Source organism: Bufo gargarizans, chromosome 1 (genome assembly GCF_014858855.1).
Source record: "Bufo gargarizans isolate SCDJY-AF-19 chromosome 1, ASM1485885v1, whole genome shotgun sequence".
Taxonomy (NCBI): domain Eukaryota; kingdom Metazoa; phylum Chordata; class Amphibia; order Anura; family Bufonidae; genus Bufo; species Bufo gargarizans.
The window spans coordinates 511682148-511700785 of NC_058080.1; positions in this window are offsets into that span (position 1 = coordinate 511682148).

Sequence of the window (18638 nt, forward strand, 5' to 3'; positions counted from 1 at the left end):
TCTGCCGCCTCCTCATCATGTTAGCACAACACCTGTATCACCAACTTCAGAACAGTCAGGGGGAAATGACAGCAGGCTGTTCTGCAACTCATATGTTTGGGAGAAAGACTACACACACAGAACAGACTGATGAGTGGTTGGTGCCGCTGAGCCTCAAGCCAGGCCTGGTGGTGTGCGAAAATGGGAGAAAGCTCATAGCAGCTCTGGGGCTAGCTGGTTTGACACACATCCCTTGACCTGCGCATGTGCTGAACTTGGTGGTGCAGAGGTTCCTCAAAAATTACCCAGATATGTCAGAGCTGCTGCAGAAAGTAAGGGCCGTCTGTGCGTGCTTTCGGCGTTATCACCCTGCTGCTGCTCGCCTGTCTGCGCTGCAGCATACCTTCAGCCTTCCCGCTCACCGCCTCATATGCGATGTACCCACAAGGTGGAGCTCCAACTTGCACATGCTGGAGAGACTATGCGAGCAGCAGCAGGAGATAGTGGAGTTTTAGCTGAAGCATACATGGGTGAGTCGCTCTGTTCAACAGCAACATTTCACCACCGAGTGGGCCTCCATGCGGGACTTGTGTGCCGTGTTGTGCTACTTTGAGTACTCCACCAACATGGCCAGCGGTGATGATGCCGTCATCAGCCTTACTATCCCACTTCTATGTCTCCTTGAAAAAACGCTTCAGGTGCTGATGGATAAGGATGTGGCACAGGACAAAGAGGAGGAGGAACGTGGATCATTCCAACGGTTATCAGGCCAGTCGTCTACAGGTGGTTCTGAGGGTGGGTTCCTGCACCAACAGTGGCCAGGTACCCAACTGTCCAGCCGAGTTGCCCACATTCTAACCGGCACTGATTACTGGGTGGCGGAAGATACGCGAGTACAAGCGAATGCTGTTAGAGGCGATACTGATGCCATTCCCACATGACAGCGGGGGTTCAGTGGAAGCAGGAGGCGGAGATGGCGGAGGAGGAGGAAGTTGCCAACTCAGCAGGAGCACCGTCAGCACCTCAGAAGGGAGGGTTAGTATGGCCGAAATGTGGAAAAGCTTTGTCTGCACACCACAATATCCAGCACCACCATCTGATATGGACCGTCAAAGCAGGAGGCAGCGTTTCAGAAACATGGTGGAACAGTACGTATCCACACGTCTGCACGTACTGACTGATGGTGCTGCCCGTTTAACTTCTGGGTTTGCAAATTGGGCACATGGCCTGAGCTTGCCCTTTATGCCTTGGAGGTGCTGGTCTGCCCTACGGCAAAAGTATTGTCCGAACGTGTGTTTAGCCTGGCAGGGGGAAGTGATCACGGACAGGCGCAGCCGTCTGTCCACAGCCAACATGGACAAGCTCACGTTTATTAAAATGAACCAGGCATGGATTCCACGGGACTTGTCCGTACCTTGGCCAGAGTAGAAAGGTATACAAGATGCACCTAGCCATTGTTGTACCCATGCGCAGTTTGTGCGTTCTCTTTACTATTTTTTTGGGCCTCCACAAACCCAAAAAAAAGGTTGGTGATCTCCTCAGCCTCCTCCGCAACCACTGCCACGTTAGTCTACTTCGTCTGCACCGCCACTTCCATTTCCTCTTTCAATGGCAATTTTTTTAAATTTAGAACACCCTTTTGGCATCCTTCTTAGTGTAGTATTAGAAAAATTATTTTAATATATAGTCCCCAGATAGGGGATGTGTGAGATCTAAAACGGAGACAACATTTTTCAGTTTTAACCCAGGACATACAAGCACCAAACTTTTACACAGTGGCCCTTAGCAACCTGACACAGAATTGACAGACACACAGAAAAAAAATGAACAGAAGGTTTGATGGCTTCCTCCTTTGCCTCCATTGCCTCTTCCACCTACACCGCCATGTACACAGCCTCCTCAACTTCCTACTCCTTTTGGACTGCCGCCTCTTGGTTCAAGATTGTAATTTTTTATTTTTATGTATTTTATGTCATTTTAAGTCACTTCCCTAACCACTTTTGTTTGCAGGGTAATTGTACTGCTTTTACGCACACTGTGGAGCCTTTTGTAGCCGTTTAGTCCTTTCTATGACTTTTTTTTGCAGCCATTTTAGTGGCCCAAAGTTTAGGTCCCCATTGACTTCCATGAGGCTTGCTGTTCGAGGTCAAGTTCGGGTCAAGTTCGGAACCCGAATCGAACTTTGAAACAAAGTTTGGCCGAACCCTTCAAACCTGGACATCCCGGGGTCCGCTCATTCCTGGTTAGAAGTTTTTATAATTTATAAAGTTAAAATCATTACGATTTTTAAGACTAGCCTCTATCCTTAAAATGGTTTTTCACCCATAGGGACCCTTTTCTGCAGACCCCCCAGCTGTGTTCCGGCTTCATCACTCTTCCTCAGTTGCCACAGGCTCAGGTTTCCATGCATTAACATCTGGTTTTATTGTGGGTCACGTGTCCGCTGAAGCCAATGAATGTCCACAGAGGTAACAGGTCATACATGTGTCCATCCAGTTCAGCCTGTTGTCCTGGAAAATGTATCCAGGGAATGGCAAAAACCATTAGGTAGAGGCCAATTAGGCAATCAGAATAACTCCTGGATCAACAACCCATCTCTAGTAACTATAACCTGTAATATTATTACACCCCAGAAATAAATCCAGGCCCCTATTGAACTCTTTTAGCGAGTTCACCATCACCACCTCTTCTGACAGAGAGTTCCATAGTCTCACTGCTCTTACTGTAAAGAATCCAAGTCTATGTTGATGTAGAAGCCTCCTTTCCTCTAGACATAGAGGATGTCCCCTAGTCATCATCAGTTATGCAAAGTTTTTTTTTTTTTAAAGGATCCAGTAAAAAAAAAAACTGATCCTGTTGCATCAGCTGTCATCCGTTTGAGCTATTTCTGTCTGAGATCCGTTTTTTAGACGGGGAAAAAAAGTCCTGCATGTAGTACTTTTGTTTCCGTCTAAAAAAACGGATGACTCAATCCTCAATCCTGAGGATAGGTCATCAATAAAAATAACTTGGACTGCGCCTTTAACTTTCTGCCTTTGGGAGATCATTTCATCTTCAACTTATAACGTGCAACGTATAACTGTTCACAGTTACAGTAATTTTGGCCAGGAGTGCCCAAACCTTTGCATGCCAGTGTATATCTTCCCATAGTGTGGGCTTTGGACTGGACTTTACATAAAGTCCTTACCACAAAATTCAGCATCAGACGTTGCAAAATAACATCTACACAAGCCTAATGTATTTTGAAAATATGTTCTGTGGACTGATGGCATGTGGAACTTATCATGGGTAGAGGGAAAGATGGATTCAATGAAATTGCAGCAAATTCTGGAAGCAAACATAACACCAACTGTAAAAAAGTTGAACTTGAAAAAAAGGATGGCTTCTACAAATGAATCATGATCCTAAACACACCTCAAAATCCACAATAAACTACTTCAAAAGGCCAGGGCTGAAGGTTTTACAGTGGTCCTTACAGTCCCCTAATCTGAACATCATTGAAAAACGGTGGATAGACCTCAAAAGAGCATTGCATGCACGACGGCCCAGGAATCTCACAGAACTGGAAAACCTTAGCAAGGAAGATTAGAGGAAAATCAATCAAACAACAATTGAAAAACTCTTGGCTGATTACAAAAAGCGTTTACAAGCTGTGATACTTGCCAGTGGGGGTGTACTAGGTACTAACCATGCAGGGTGCCCAAACTTTTGCTTTGGGCCCTTCTCCTTTTTTGTTATTTTGAAAACATAAAAGATAAAAGTAAAAAATAGTTTTTGCTTAAAATACAAAGGGAAAGTGTCATCTATAAAGAGGTTGTCCAAGTTATTTTTATTGATGACCTATGCAGACAGAGTGCTCCAATATGTTCACGCTTGTGAATTTTCGGCAATATCTGCTTCACTATAGATCAATCTAACCTACATCGACTATCTCCCACTAACTATCTGAATTATATATGTGTGAAGGCTTTGGCCTGGATTTGTGGGAGGGGCTGAGGTCCGCCTCCAGCCTATTTAGGGCACCCCTCTACCTGACTCCTGCACCGTCCGAGGTCTGAACTTTGAGAGAGAGAGAGAGAGAGAGAGTTACTTGTGGAGTTAACTGAGAAGTTGCTTACGAGTTGCTGTTTTTCTTCTGAGGTTCATTGCTTGCGGGTCCAGGATTTGGAGCTTTCCGGTTCCATCCGTCCGACTTCACCTGGTTCCTTGCGGGTCCCGTTTTGCCCGTTAAACTGTGAGTCTTGTCATACGGTACAGCACAGGGCCTCACGGCTGCCCCTGTACCAGCTCGTTCATTTCACCTTTTCATTGTCAAACCATGTCACAGTTTCACTCCAGTCACGGTTTCATGTTTGCTACGTTTTCCGATCATGCATGCACACGGTCACCACACCACATCCCCACTCCCAGCGCTGCCAAAACACAGTTGTACCGGGCTCCCATGGCAGCCTCCAACGCCGTTCCCCTCCTCACCATCATCCCACACTTTCCTTCCCCTCACACACAAATATGTACATGTATCATGCTGTCACTTGCGGGGACCATTCTGTTACTTTTGCTGGATAAGTCGCTCCCCTCGCCCAGCTCAGCGGCACGCCCGCCCTCCCACAGTCACCAGTGGCTCACCGCAACCCGACCGCTCCATGCTCCCCCTCCACACACCACACCAGCGCCGCGGTTCCTCTCTTCCCCGCATCTCCGTCCTCCTGCCGCTGCTGCCAATGGCGTCCGCCGCGTCCCGACGCCCGGTTTGCGCATGCGCGGCGGGGGCGCGGCGCGTGCGCGGCCGCGGCGCATGCGCAGTGACCGGCGGCCGGCCGGATGCCGCGCACGTGCGCTGTGCGGGGGGGAGGGGGAGCCGAGGGGTGCCGCACATACACCCCTGCACCAGGCACCTCAAGATTCGGCTACCGCTCCCCTCCATCAGCCAGCACCTTCAGGAGGGGGGCGCCACATCCTCAAACCTCAAACGTTCACACAAAGCACCAGAACACCCGCATGGGAAAATAGAGGAAAACAAAAACAAAACCAATATATAAACTCGCCATATGGGAAAACAGAAACCCGCCACATAACAAAAAAAAAAAAAAAAAAACCCCATATGGAAAACAGAAAACCCGCCACATAAAAAAAAAAAAAAAAAAAACCCCCACATGGAAAAAAAAAAAAAAAAAGCCGCCACTTGAAAAAAATAAAAAATAAAAAAAACCCGCCATATGGGAAAACAAAACCCCGCCACAGGGAAAAAAAAAAAAAACCCAATATGGAAAACAAATAAAAGGAATCATCACAATTTTTAAACCCGCCAAAAAAAAAAAAAAAACCCGCCATATGGAAAATAAATAAAAGGAATCATCACAGTCAAACTACCCCCGGCTTCTTTTCTACATTTCACACCACATCCACCATACCGGGTCACCATGGCAACTCACGGCGCAATCCTCTCAGGTCATGCTAACGTCCAGACCGCTGTCAAACTCTCGTCATAACACTTCTGTCTACCCCTCTTTTAGGCGGTCAAGCTCATTCTTATTTACGCTGCACGTATCCTGTGATTTTTTTCTGGCTACCAGGTACGTACACCTGCTCAATCGTCTATTTTTCCTACATTTCACTCCATCCCGTTAGGGTCAGCGTGCTGGCATTAGGGGTATCGGAATCCCACTAGAGTATCCCCCTCTTGGCTCCGCCATCAGTCAGTGGTCCGCGAGGCCAACACCCCGCCTCACACGCTCGGAGGCAGCCACCCATCGCGCCACTCGTTAGTAAGCCGCCTCGCTGTTGCATAGAGAGGGCCTCACCTGTCACTCCCTTTCCCTAGTCCTGTCTTACAAGTCACCGAGAGGCCTCACACTCCTGCCACCACGTCAGTGGCCTCATCAACCCCTCGCGCCAACTCATAGATAGTGCCTCTCAAGCCGCTCGGCAAGTAGCAGGGCCTCATCTGTCACCATCTTAGGCTTAATTATTTCGCCATCCGGCATAGCTAGCTTGCCAGCACGATCCTGTGTTTCCCCACACTAACAAACTATTCTGTTTTAGCATGTCTCTGGAAGGAAGTGAGAACTTTTCCCTTCCTGGCACTCCGGCCAGATCCATCACCTTAGCCCAGGGAGACGATCTTTCCAGCCCAGCAGCCATCAGATCCTGGACAGTTCCGCGTATCACGACAGAATTGAGGAGACGGCAGATTCCCTTCCCCGCCACGGCAAGGAAAGCGGAGCTTTTCCGTCTACTGCGCACGTCAGCCAGTAACGCGGAGGCAGGGGAAGGACCCAGCCAGTCCAGCACGGGGGACATACACGCCATGCTGGCCTCTTTGATGACGTCCATGTCCAGGGTCAACGACAGGTTAGAGAAGCTGGAGTCGGTCACCACATCCCTCTCCTTGGCAGTGCCACCACCGGCGGCGCCACCGGCACCAGCCGGGTTGCCAGTGGCCGTGCCATCCATCAACCCAGATGACCAAGAAGTCAGCCCGGCGCACATGATACCGGAGCACTTGAAAAGGGACATTCTGGAAGGTAAGGATGTGAACCTGGCCTCCCTCCTAATTGCCTCTCAAGACATTGTCGAGAACAAAACGTATGCCTACGACGATGTCTCGGTTGTGGTCAAAGCTAGGGATGCCCGCCTCAATAGGAAATTGTCTATTCCAGAATTTGTGTTGGCTTTCGGCATCTACAGGGAGGTCATCTGCACGGTCTACCCCAACAGAAGGGAGGAGCTCGACCTCTACATGCACAAGCTGGTGGACCTGGGCAACAAATATGGAGGGTCGGCATTCTATGACTACCATAGATCTTTTTCGGCAAAAGTGGCGGGGGCTTTCTCCCAGTACGGAGTCCGCTCCAACTGGGCCAGAATCGACACCGTCATTTTTTGCCGACACTTCGCAGGCCTGAGGACGCCAGCTTGCGTGCACTGCTCCTCCACGGCCCACACCACCAATTTCTGTCCGAATGCGGCGGACAGACAAGCCCCCTCTCAAACGGCCGGCCCCTCCGGGGTCACGGAGAAATCAACCCGGGACAAGCTGGGGCGGCCAATCAAGTTTCTGGGCAAGTCCCAGATCTGCAACAATTTCAATATGGGATCCTGCAATTACAGCGGGTGTAAGTTGTTGCACATTTGTACCAATTGTTTCCGGGCACATGCTAAATCAATGTGTCCAAATAAAATGTTTTCCAAACAGTATCTATCGACCATAAATATGCCGGTTTTTACAGCATTCATGTCTCAGCACCCATCCAGACATCTCACGGATTTCCTGGTGTCAGGTCTGACCGAAGGCTTCCACACGGGCATCCTGCACATGCCGACAGGTACCCTGGAATGTCCAAATCTCCTATCCGCCCAAGGCAACCCCACCGCAATTGACGCCCTCATAGCCCTGGAAGTCGCAGAGGGCTTCGTGCTAGGACCATTCAAGACACCCCCATTCACCACATGGCGCACCAATCCCATTGGCATCGTCACCGGGAAGTCTTCCCAGAAGCAGAGGCTAATCATCGATTTATCGGCACCACACGGTTCAGCCGACCCCAGTCTAAACTCCCTCATTCCATCGGAAGAATTCTCACTCCAATACACCACCATAGATCACGCCATCACCGCCATCAAGCAAGCAGGGGTCGGAGCATGGCTCAGCAAAACCGACATCGCCAATGCGTTCAAATTGCTACCAATCCACCCGTCACTGTGGCACCTTCATGGCATCAAGTGGTCCGGAAACTATTATTTTTTCTCCCGGTTGACCTTCGGATCCAAGAGTAGCCCGGCCATTTTTGACACATTCGCGGAGGCACTATGCTGGTTGCTCTTGAACGTAGCAAGATGCCCGATGGTCTTGCATTACCTTGATGACTTTCTACTCGTGGAGGAAAACAGCTCCCCTCCCGCCAGCCTCAGGGCCACCATCAAGCTGTTCGGGGAACTTGGGGTACCCATCTCCTCCAAGAAAACAGAAGGGCCGGACACATTCATCACCTTCTTGGGCATTCAGTTGGATTCGGCCTCCATGCAAGCCAGTTTGCCACTCGGGAAGATCCAGGTTATTCTCAACCACATAGACAATTACCTTCAACTCGGCAACTGCAACCGCAAGGAGTTACAGTCCCTATTGGGGTCCCTGAACTTTGCCATGCGCATCATTCCCCAGGGTCGCTCGTTCATTTCACGGCTTCTGCACCTTTTCCCCCTTTTTCTTCACGACTCTCACAGGCTGCCCCTGGATGCCCACGCCACTGCAGATCTGGGTATGTGGAGGAGATTTCTGTCCGCCTGGAACGGCAGGAGCATGTTCCTCCCTCAGCTATCGGACTCTTCCCCATCTGTCTGGTCGGATGCGGCATCCACCACAGGCTTCGCGGCCATTTGTGGGAACGATTGGCTGTGGGGTAGCTGGCCTCCTGCGGTCCAGGGTTTGGAAGGATTCTCCACTACCTCGGCTCTGTTCGAGATCTACCCTATCGTGGCGGCCGCCGTGGCGTGGGGTCATTCATGGGCAAACAGGTCGGTCCGATGCTACTCAGACAACCAGGCGACCTGCCAGATCATTAACAAGGGTCGGTCCAAATCCCTCACAATCATGAGGTTCCTGCGCAAGCTTACTTGGTTGGCAGCTTGCAACAATTTCTTCATACACTGCTTCCACGTCCCGGGAAGGTGCAATACGGCAGCTGACAATCTGTCTCGTTTCCAATTTCAGGCGTTTCATCAGGCTCTCCCGTCAGCGTCACCCACGGCCTCCATCACCCCGTCATTTCACCAGCTCATTCTGGATTAGATGTCATCATGCGCCATAGCCAGTCATTATCCCACTCTGCACTATCAGACAACACACGCAGGTCATACAACAGAGCATTCGCACTGTTTAACAAATTCCTGTTGGAACACAGCATCACGCACCCATTTGTCATGACTTCCCTGCTAGGATTTGCTTCTTTTTGCCACCTCAAGCTCAAACTGTCATACAACACCATCAAGCTCTATCTCACCGGTATCCAACATCACATGCTAATCATACACCCCAACAACATCAGTTTCATGGCCTCACACCAGATCAAAACCATACTCAAGGGCATTCAGAAGACAGAACCCGCACGGCCGACACAGAGACTGCCCATTAACAGTCACATTTTCAAAGCACTATCCGACTTATTAGACTCCAGTCCTTTTGAAGCTGATACCAACTCCATCATCAAAACAGCGATGTACCTGGCCTTCTACGGATTCCTGAGGCCCGGGGAATTCACCACGACCTCGGCGACCCAAACTACACATTGTCTGCTAGCCTCCCACTTGACGAAACACGGGGATCATTATATCCTAACCTTACCTCACTCCAAAAGCAGTCAGCTCTCACCCGTGAACATTCCATACTACCCTACGCAGAACAGATGGTGCCCAGTCGGGGTTCTGGACGCATACAAACAGCATCACAAGTTCCTACCCTGTCAGCCACTACTTCAACTGCGTGGGTCTGTACTCACCACCACCACCTTCATGACCTATGTCAGGTCATCCCTCACTCAACTAGGCCTCAACGCATCCAACTACTCTGGGCACTCCTTTCGGATCGGGGCCGCGTCCACGGCCTCCAGTGCCAACATCCCGGCTCATGTCATTAAGAGATTGGGGCGCTGGAAGTCGTCCGCTTTCGCACGTTACATCCCCAATCCAACACGGGAGTTAAGGAATGCTTTCCAAAACATGTCGGGTTGAGTTTTCCTGTATATCGAATACAATAAACGGTTTATCTCATTTTTGCCCTCTTCTTTCTCAGGCCTACCTCATCCTCGGTTTCGGCACACCACAACCGACTACGCTTATTCCCTGATTTCCTAGGTTCTTCACTGTACTACCGTAAGTGCCTCACACAAGTGTGAAGGCTTTGGCCTGGATTTGTGGGAGGGGCTGAGGTCCGCCTCCAGCCTATTTAGGGCACCCCTCTACCTGACTCCTGCACCGTCCGAGGTCTGAACTTTGACCCTCCCACCACTCCACTCATTTAACAAACTCATTTCTTCCACATCTCTTTCCTTGGGTGGGCCCTCTTCTTTCTCAGGCCTACCTCATCCTCGGTTTCGGCACACCACAACCGACTACGCTTATTCCCTGATTTCCTAGGTTCTTCACTGTACTACCGTAAGTGCCTCACACAAATATAAGTTAGGTGTCTAATGTAATACAACAAAGCACAGAGCACAGCAATGACACTGCTGTCTCTTTCATAACGGCAATAAACTTTAGAAAATAGCTGCTGGGGAGGTTCTTATATAGTAAGGGGTAGGCAACTTTTCTATTGGTTGCTAGGGATGTTGCTAAGCGGTGACAAAGCCTTCTCATTGGCCCACAAGCTAGAAGAAGGGAGGGATGATCACCTGATGTGTACTGTGTTAAAAAAACAAAACAAAAAAACAAAACAGAATATTCGTCATTACGAATAAATAGCGCTATATTCTAAATATTCGCTAATTCTCGAAGTGACGATATTCGCGATAAAAATTAGCTTTTCGAATATTCGCTCTCAACACTAGTGGTGAGCAGGTATAATAACAAGAAGCTGTCCCCTTCACTTCAGTGGGATGGCTCCTTCCTTTTCAAGTGCAGGAACAAGCCGTCCAATTGAAGTGAATGGGATGGCTTAGGTCACAGCTGCTGTTGCGACGGCAAACAGGTAAACAATAAAGGCAGCGCTGGAACAGCGTACGCCTTCACTTCAACCAGCTGATCGACGGGGGTGTCGAGTGTCGGACCCCTCTTATCTGATATTTTATGACCTATCCTGAGGATAGGTCATCAGTAAAAATAACTTGGACAGCCCATTTAACTTTATGGCTTTTAGAGATCATTTCATCTTCAACTTGCAGAACAGTTCACAATGACAGCAATTTTGACCAGGAGTGCCAGTGTATATATTCCCGTAGTGTGGGTTTTAGACAGGACTTTACAAAGGCAAACCCCTTCCTCTGTTAGGCCTCTTGCACACGAGCGTGCCAGATTGGCTCCGGATGCGTTCAGGGTGCGTTCAGTGAAACTCGCACCATTTTGCAATCAAGTTCAGTCAGTCTTGTCTGCGATTGCGTTCAGTTCAGTTTAAAGTGTTTTTCACGTGAGTGAAAAAAAACTGAAGGTTTACAAACAACATCTTTTAGCAACCATCAGTGAAAAACGCGTTGCATCCGCACTTGCTTGCGGATGCAATGTGTTTTTCACTGAATTCCCATTCACTTCTATGGGGCCAGGGCTGCGTAAAAAAAGCTAAATATAGAACATGCTGCGTTTTTCACCCAACGCAGAACTGATGCGTGAAAAAAAACACTTATGTACACAGACACATTGAAATGAATGGGTCAGGATTCATTGCGGGTGCTATGTGTTCATGTCACGCATTGCACCCATGCGGAAAACTCGCTTGTGTGAAAGGGGCCTTATGATCGTTTCTAAACAGACTGTAACCTTGCAAGTTAAACGCCTAGTAATAATAATACTCATTCAGTCATGTCTTAGTTATTCCCACTATTTCATAGTCCTCCTCAGACATCACTAATTCCAATTCACCAGCTTTATTGGTCAGACTTCTGGCATTATAACATAAAATGAACAGGTTTATGGATAGGAAGTATTGAAGTAGTCTAGTCCTTCCCTCCATTCCACCTTTAGTTCCATTAGTCCCTAAAAACAGCTGCACATTCTCCATTTATCACCACAATCTTCACAAAGTTAAAATCGAAAAAACTTTATTGACAATGCATAATAGTGCAGTACGCAGCCCTGCAAGGGTATTGCGATTGTGAGGTCATGGTTAATAGGCAAACGAGGGTTGCTCTTGGTTACTCACAGTTTATGCGCGACCCTGGGCAGGCGTACAGCAGTGATGGAGAGGCTGGCACAGGAGACTCTGGGGCACTCTCAATGTATAGGGACCAGGCCTGATGTTGGGTGAGGTGCCCTGGATGTTGCAGATGTTTAATGTGCCGGGGGCAAGGTCCCTTTAAGATTCGTGACGCCAGTGCCTGTAACGGTGGCACACCGATTTATAGTAGTAATAAATGAGGAACACGGTGTTGAGGTGAACCAAACTTCCTTTACTGAAAACAGTTAACTTTATACAGTCTGAGTTCAGTTCCACATGGCAGCAACAATCATAAGCAGGCTTTCACATCAATGGCAGGTATAACGTTCTTTGCAAGATAGAGGGTAAAAACACTTACAGACCAGGCTGCACCTTTTCCTCAGAAATCCTGTGAACTATTCCTCCGAACTCCTGGCTGTCTCAATCCCAAAGCCCGTATGCCCTAATGCTGGCTTTATCCTTGGTAGAAAACTTCCTCAGGTATATATCCCTTGCTCTAGGTAAATAATCCTTCTGCCCTTCTGCCCTCAGGTTGGCTGGTTACTCTTCTGCTCTGCTCTGCACTTAGCTTTGTGGGAACTGCAGGTTTCTCAAGAGGTACACTCTTCTCTTGGTGACAATCCTCTGAGCTAACTATGGCTCAATATCCTCAGGCAGGCTGGACTGCATCCACTAGCCTCCTGGTGGCAACTAGAAGCCTGGGCTGTCTAGCAGCATGTCAGGAGGAGGCCCTCAGCTTCTCTCTGGCTAAGGTGCCCTCTCACTTCTGTCTCTACACAGACTCCTGACTACACAGACTGCCCCCTCCCTGTCTGGGCCTAAATATATATACTAGGGGTTCCCTAGCTCCCTCTAGTGCCTAGGATGCTGAACTATACCCTAATAGGCCTGCTACACACATCACAGGGAAGAATACACATAAAAGCATATAAGAATACATTAAAATGGACCGTTAAATATACCGCCACTGTCCCTCAGGAGTATGAGTACCACGTGGCCCAATTGACCCTTGTGTAGTGCCCACATTTACCTAGTGGGACACTACAATAGGTACATACATAATAATAGACGGCAGCACAAAGGTGGAACACAAGGATAAGGAACAGGACCCAAGAGGGTACCGAGAGGTCAGCACACCAAAAAAAACTGGGAAAAGAATAATAAAAAATGAAAAAACACCAAGACGCCTGTAAACAATAAGCCCCGGGCAATGCTGCAGCAGAGGCAAATATAAGGACAAAAAACTTGGTGATTGGAAAAGAATAATCATACCCTGAATGGTGTGTCGATCTCTCAGCCGCCTCCTTACCCAACGCCGTTTCGCTAGTAACCTGGCTTCTTCCGGGGACATTCTCCATTTAGGTACAGCCCATCCCTATGGTAGAGCCTATAGCCAACAGAGAAGTCGGCCCAATCCTCCAGGAACCCAAACCCCTTCTTCCTATACCAATTCTTGAGCAACTTTCTTACCTCCCTAATCTTCTGCTGCCTTTATGGTGTGCATACCCCCCAACTTTTGAAAAGAAGGAAGAGGGACAAAATGCGTAGCGCACCACAGCAAATGTTTCCCACCCTAGGCCATGCCTCTAACTCTTCCCAAAACATAACTATACCACTAATCCCAGCCAGTCCACTAAATGCCCCCACATAGTAGTTATTCCCCTTTATGCCACCACACAATATTTGTGCCCACATTGTACCCCCTCACAGTAGTTACACCCAGATATGTGCCCCTCACAGTAGTTATACCAGATATGTGCCCCCTAACAGTAATCTGCCCAGCTGTGTCCCCTAACAATAATATGCCTAGTGCTGTGCCCCCTCCCACTGATGTGTTCAGTGCTGTGCCCCCACACACTGATATGCCCAGTGCTGTTCCCCCACCCAGTGAAATGCCCAGTGCTGTTCCCCCACCCAGTGAAATGCCCAGTGCTGTGCCCCCTCCCACTGATATGCCCAGTGCTGTGCCTCCTCCCAGTGATAGGCCCAGTACTGTGCCCCCTCCCAGTGAAATGCCCAGTGCTGTGCCCCCACCACTGATATGCCCAGTGCTGTGCCCCCTTCCAGTGAAATGCCAAGTGCTGTGCCCCCTTCACAAGCAGTTCAACAAAATAAACTTCACATACTTACCTCGTTCCCCAACAGCAACACAGCAGTCCACACATAGAGCTCCTGATTGGCCCCTCCCCCTGTGCAGACCTGCAGTGTAGAGCACAGACAGGGGGCAGGAATGGGGGCCGATTGATGGCTCTGCTTCATCTTTACAGGCAGTTGTCTCTGCTTCCTATGTATCCAGGACGGTTGGGAGGTATGGGTGTGGTGCGTAGTACAGGTAGTATTTCAGAGAATACGACCTTTGAGGTCCGTGCCCTGAGTTTCTGACCCAAGTCCCTGAAATCATTTTTAAAGACCCTCCACCTACCTCTAACTTTGTCATTGGCGCCAATGTGCACCATGACTGCTGGGTCTTTACCAGACCCTTCCAGTAATCTATCAACCCGATCCGCGATATATCGAACTTGAGTGCCAGGTAGACAACACAGTGAACACACCATTCAACAAACCTGGTCTTTCTGACAGATCGCTCTATCTGTACCCTTGATGCTGGAGCCAGAACCCAGTGATGAGGTAAACATGATTCCCACTGTAGATCTCACCATGCTGGGGGATCTGCCGAAAAGGTCCCTTTTTTTTAAAAGGGAGAACTACCCTTTAAAGAGGAGCTGTCACTGCAGTTTCCTACTCCGTGTCAGTAGTGGGGCCCTGTATACATATGAGTATTTTCAGTATGTAATTTTATAATATGTATTTATATTGCTGTAATTCCTTCTAAAAGGCTGGTGCTATTTGCATGTTGATACACCCAGTCACCCCTAGGTACAGACCAAAAGTTTGGACACACCTTCTCATTCAAAGAGTTTTCTTTATTTCCATGACTATGAAAATTGTAGATTCACACTGAGGGCATCAAAACTATGAATTAACACATGTGGAATTATATACATAACAAAAAAGTGTGAAACAACTGAAAATATATCATATTCTAGGTTCTTCAAAGTAGCCACCTTTTGCTTTGATTACTGCTTTGCACACTCTTGGCATTCTCTTGATGAGTTTCAAGAGGTAGTCACCTGAAATGGTCTTTCAACAGTCTTGAAGGAGTTCCCAGAGATGCTTAGCACTTGTTGGCCCTTTTGCCTTCACTCTGCTGTCCAGCTCACCCCAAACCATCTCGATTGGGTTCAGGTCCGGTGACTGTGGAGGTCAGGTCATCTGGCGCAGCACCCCATCACTCTCCTTCATGGTCAAATAGCCCTTACACAGCCTAGAGGTGTGTTTGGGGTCATCGTCCTGTTGAAAAATAAGTGATGGTCCAACTAAACGCAAACCGGATGGAATAGCATGCCACTGCAAGATGCTGTGGTAACCATGCTGGTTCAGTATGCCTTCATTTTTGAATAAATCCCCAACAGTGTCACCAGCAAAGCACCCCCACACCATCACACCTCCTCCTCCATGCTTCACGGTGGGAACCAGGCATGTAGAGTCCATCCGTTCACCTTTTCTGCGTCCCACAAAGACATTTTGGTTGGAACCAAAGATCTCAAATTTGGACTCATCAGACCAAAGCACAGATTTCCACTGGTCTAATGTCCATTCCTTGTGTTCTTTAGCCCAAACAAGTTTCTTCTGCTTGTTGCCTGTCCTTAGCAGTGGTTTCCTAGCAGATATTCTACCATGAAGGCCTAATTCACACAGTCTCCTCTTAACAGTTGTTCTAGAGATGTGTCTGCTGCTAGAACTCTGTGTGGCATTGACCTGGTCTCTAATCTGAGATGCTGTTAACCTGCGATTTCTGAGGCTGGTGACTCGGATGAACTTATCCTCCGCAGCAGAGGTGATTCTTGGTCTTCCTTTCCTGGGGCGGTCCGCATGTGAGCCAGTTTCTTTGTAGCGCTTGATGGTTTTTGTGACTGCACTTGGGGACACTTTCAAAGTTTTCCCAATTTTTCGGACTGACTGACCTTAATTTCTTAAAGTAATGATGGCCACTCGTTTTTCTTTACTTAGCTGCTTTTTTCTTGCCATAATACAAATTCTAACAGTCTATTCAGTAGGACTATCAGCTGTGTATCCACCTGACTTCTCCACAACGCAACTGATAGTCCCAACCCCATTTATAAGGCAAGAAATCCCACTTATTAAACCTGACAGGGCACACCTGTGAAGTGAAAACCATTTCAGGTGACTACCTCTTGAAGCTCATCAAGAGAATGCCAAGAGTGTGCAAAGCAGTAATCAAAGCAAAAGGTGGCTACTTTGAAGAACCTAGAATATGACATATTTTCAGTTGTTTCACACTTTTTTGTTATGTATATAATTCCACATGTGTTAATTCATAGTTTTGATGCCTTCAGTGTGAATCTACAATTTTCATAGTCATGAAAATAAAGAAAACTCTTTGAATGAGAAGGTGTGTCCAAACTTTTGGTCTGTACTGTATACTCCACACCTGAAGGAGAGTCAGCCAGAAGTTACAACAGCCTGAGTGTGACCAGAGTCCATTCCTCACCAAGAGCCTGTAATTAGGATTACAGATACAACTAACTGTGATGTCCTTTGAATGGATTACAACTACATCTTTACATAATCAAGTGATTCTCAATAAATGTTCCAGTTATGTATTTAAAGAGACTCCTTTTTATTTTACCACCTCATTTGCACCCAAGGGTGCTGGCATCACAAACCTCAGGAGTCCTGCCTTCCCTGCACCTAAAACCCTATACCACCAAGGGCATCTCAACCAACATCTGGTAAGAGATCCCTCAACACCAGAGTGTTCCCTGAAGGAATCCAGTGCTATTCTACCTATCACTGCACTCTGGCGCAGGGAGCTGCAGAAATTTGAGTACCAACAACTACACCCATCAGGACACCACACTCACACATTGCCCTTGACTCTCGGTTGCTGTATCACATCTCCTGAAAAGTCTGTATTAATAACTACTTGTATTCTCCATTAAATATCAGTTCTGAAGCAACTATTATTATGATTCTAAGTTGCGCAATTCCTATATAATTCATGCTAGAAGTTATGATTAAATTGCTGGCAGTTTATAATGAAGGTCCATCTGGGTGGTGCCAGTTGTGTGGGTGTCCCTGCACAGTCTGACACTATCCAATCAGTGCTTCCAGTGTCAGATTGTGCAGGGACACACTAAAACCAGGAGCTCCCACCTGGATCTTCATTGTAAACTGCTAGCAATTCATTAATAAATTCTAGCAGGAATAATAAAGGAATGGCACAACATAGAGTCAATGCAAGTAGTTGCTGAAACAGACATGTTAGAAAAGGTTACTTGTCCTCTTTAAATTCTACAAGGAAAGAGTTGCAACAGTCTTGGAAGAAGTTCATATAACTCTTTTTCAATTTGATAATAGGACATTAAGTCTAAGGGCTCATTCACACTACCGTATGAATAGGTCCGCATCCGTTCTGCAATTTTGCGGAACGGGTGCGGACCTATTCATTTCAATAGGGCCGCAAAAGATGCGGACAGCACACCTTTTTCTGTCCACATCTGTAGTTCCGTTCTGCGGCCCCGCAAGAAAGATAGAGCATGCCCTATTCTTGTCCACAATTGCGGGGAATAATAGGTATTTTCTATCATAGTGCACACGGGCCAGTTTCCGTGTTTTGCAAAACACCACGGCCGTCTCAATTAGCCCTAACACTTATGTCTTGAGATTTTACTCCAAGTTCTAAGCCACCCGATTATGTTGGTAAGGTTGAGACAATTTTTGAACTTTAATTCACTTTAAATCTGGCATAACGTGTCACTTCAGGCAAAAACTAAAAATGAATCTTTTAGCCATGGAGTTACATATGCTTCCAATGTTTTATTCACCTGAATGGTGCCATTACAGAAATCCCCGGCTTTCCCATACTAGGCCGCAGACGAAGCCTGTGATGACCTGAATCAGAACAAGGAGTATAAACAGACAGCATGACATAACGTACCCCCTCTGCAGGAAACTAACAGGGCACCAGGGATGATGGGGTTTGGATAAAGAATTACCTCAGGTTTATGTCTCTCGGGCTCCATGATGCATCATTTCTGACTACCAGTTTCACCTCTGGGGGAGGGGCTCAGTTGTGTGGACCGCCCACTGACATCTATGTACTAAGAGGTAATTGCTATGCAGCTGGTGTAGAGGAAAACTCGCTTAGTTGCCCATAGCAACCAATTAGATTCCACATTTCATTTTTCAGAACTCCTTTGGAAAATGAAAGGTGGAATCTGAAAGATTTTCTTTGCTCCAGTTTTGATAAATCTGCTCCTAAATGTCTACTTTCCCACCCACTTTTGAAAACTGGTGTGAATTTTATATATCTTGATTAGGGATGAGCGAATCGACTTTGGATGAAACATCCGAAGTCGATTTGCATAAAACTTTGTTTCAATACTGTACAGAGCGAGCGCTCTGTACTGTATTAGAATGTATTGGCTCCGATGAAACCGAACCCAAGTTCAGGAAATGTTTTTTACTGCAGAAATCAGTTTATGAATTAATTACGCAAAGTCTCGTGAAGTAATAAATTCAGCTCATCAGAGCCAATACATTCTAATACTTTACAGAGCGCTCACTCCGTACAGTATTGAAACAAAGTTTTATGTGAATTGACTTTGAATGTTTCAAAACATGGCTTTTTTAAAACAGTATTAATACAAGAGTACAGGGTGTCTTAAAACTACAGGGTTCTCAGGAACCACAAATACAGTATTAAAAAAATTGA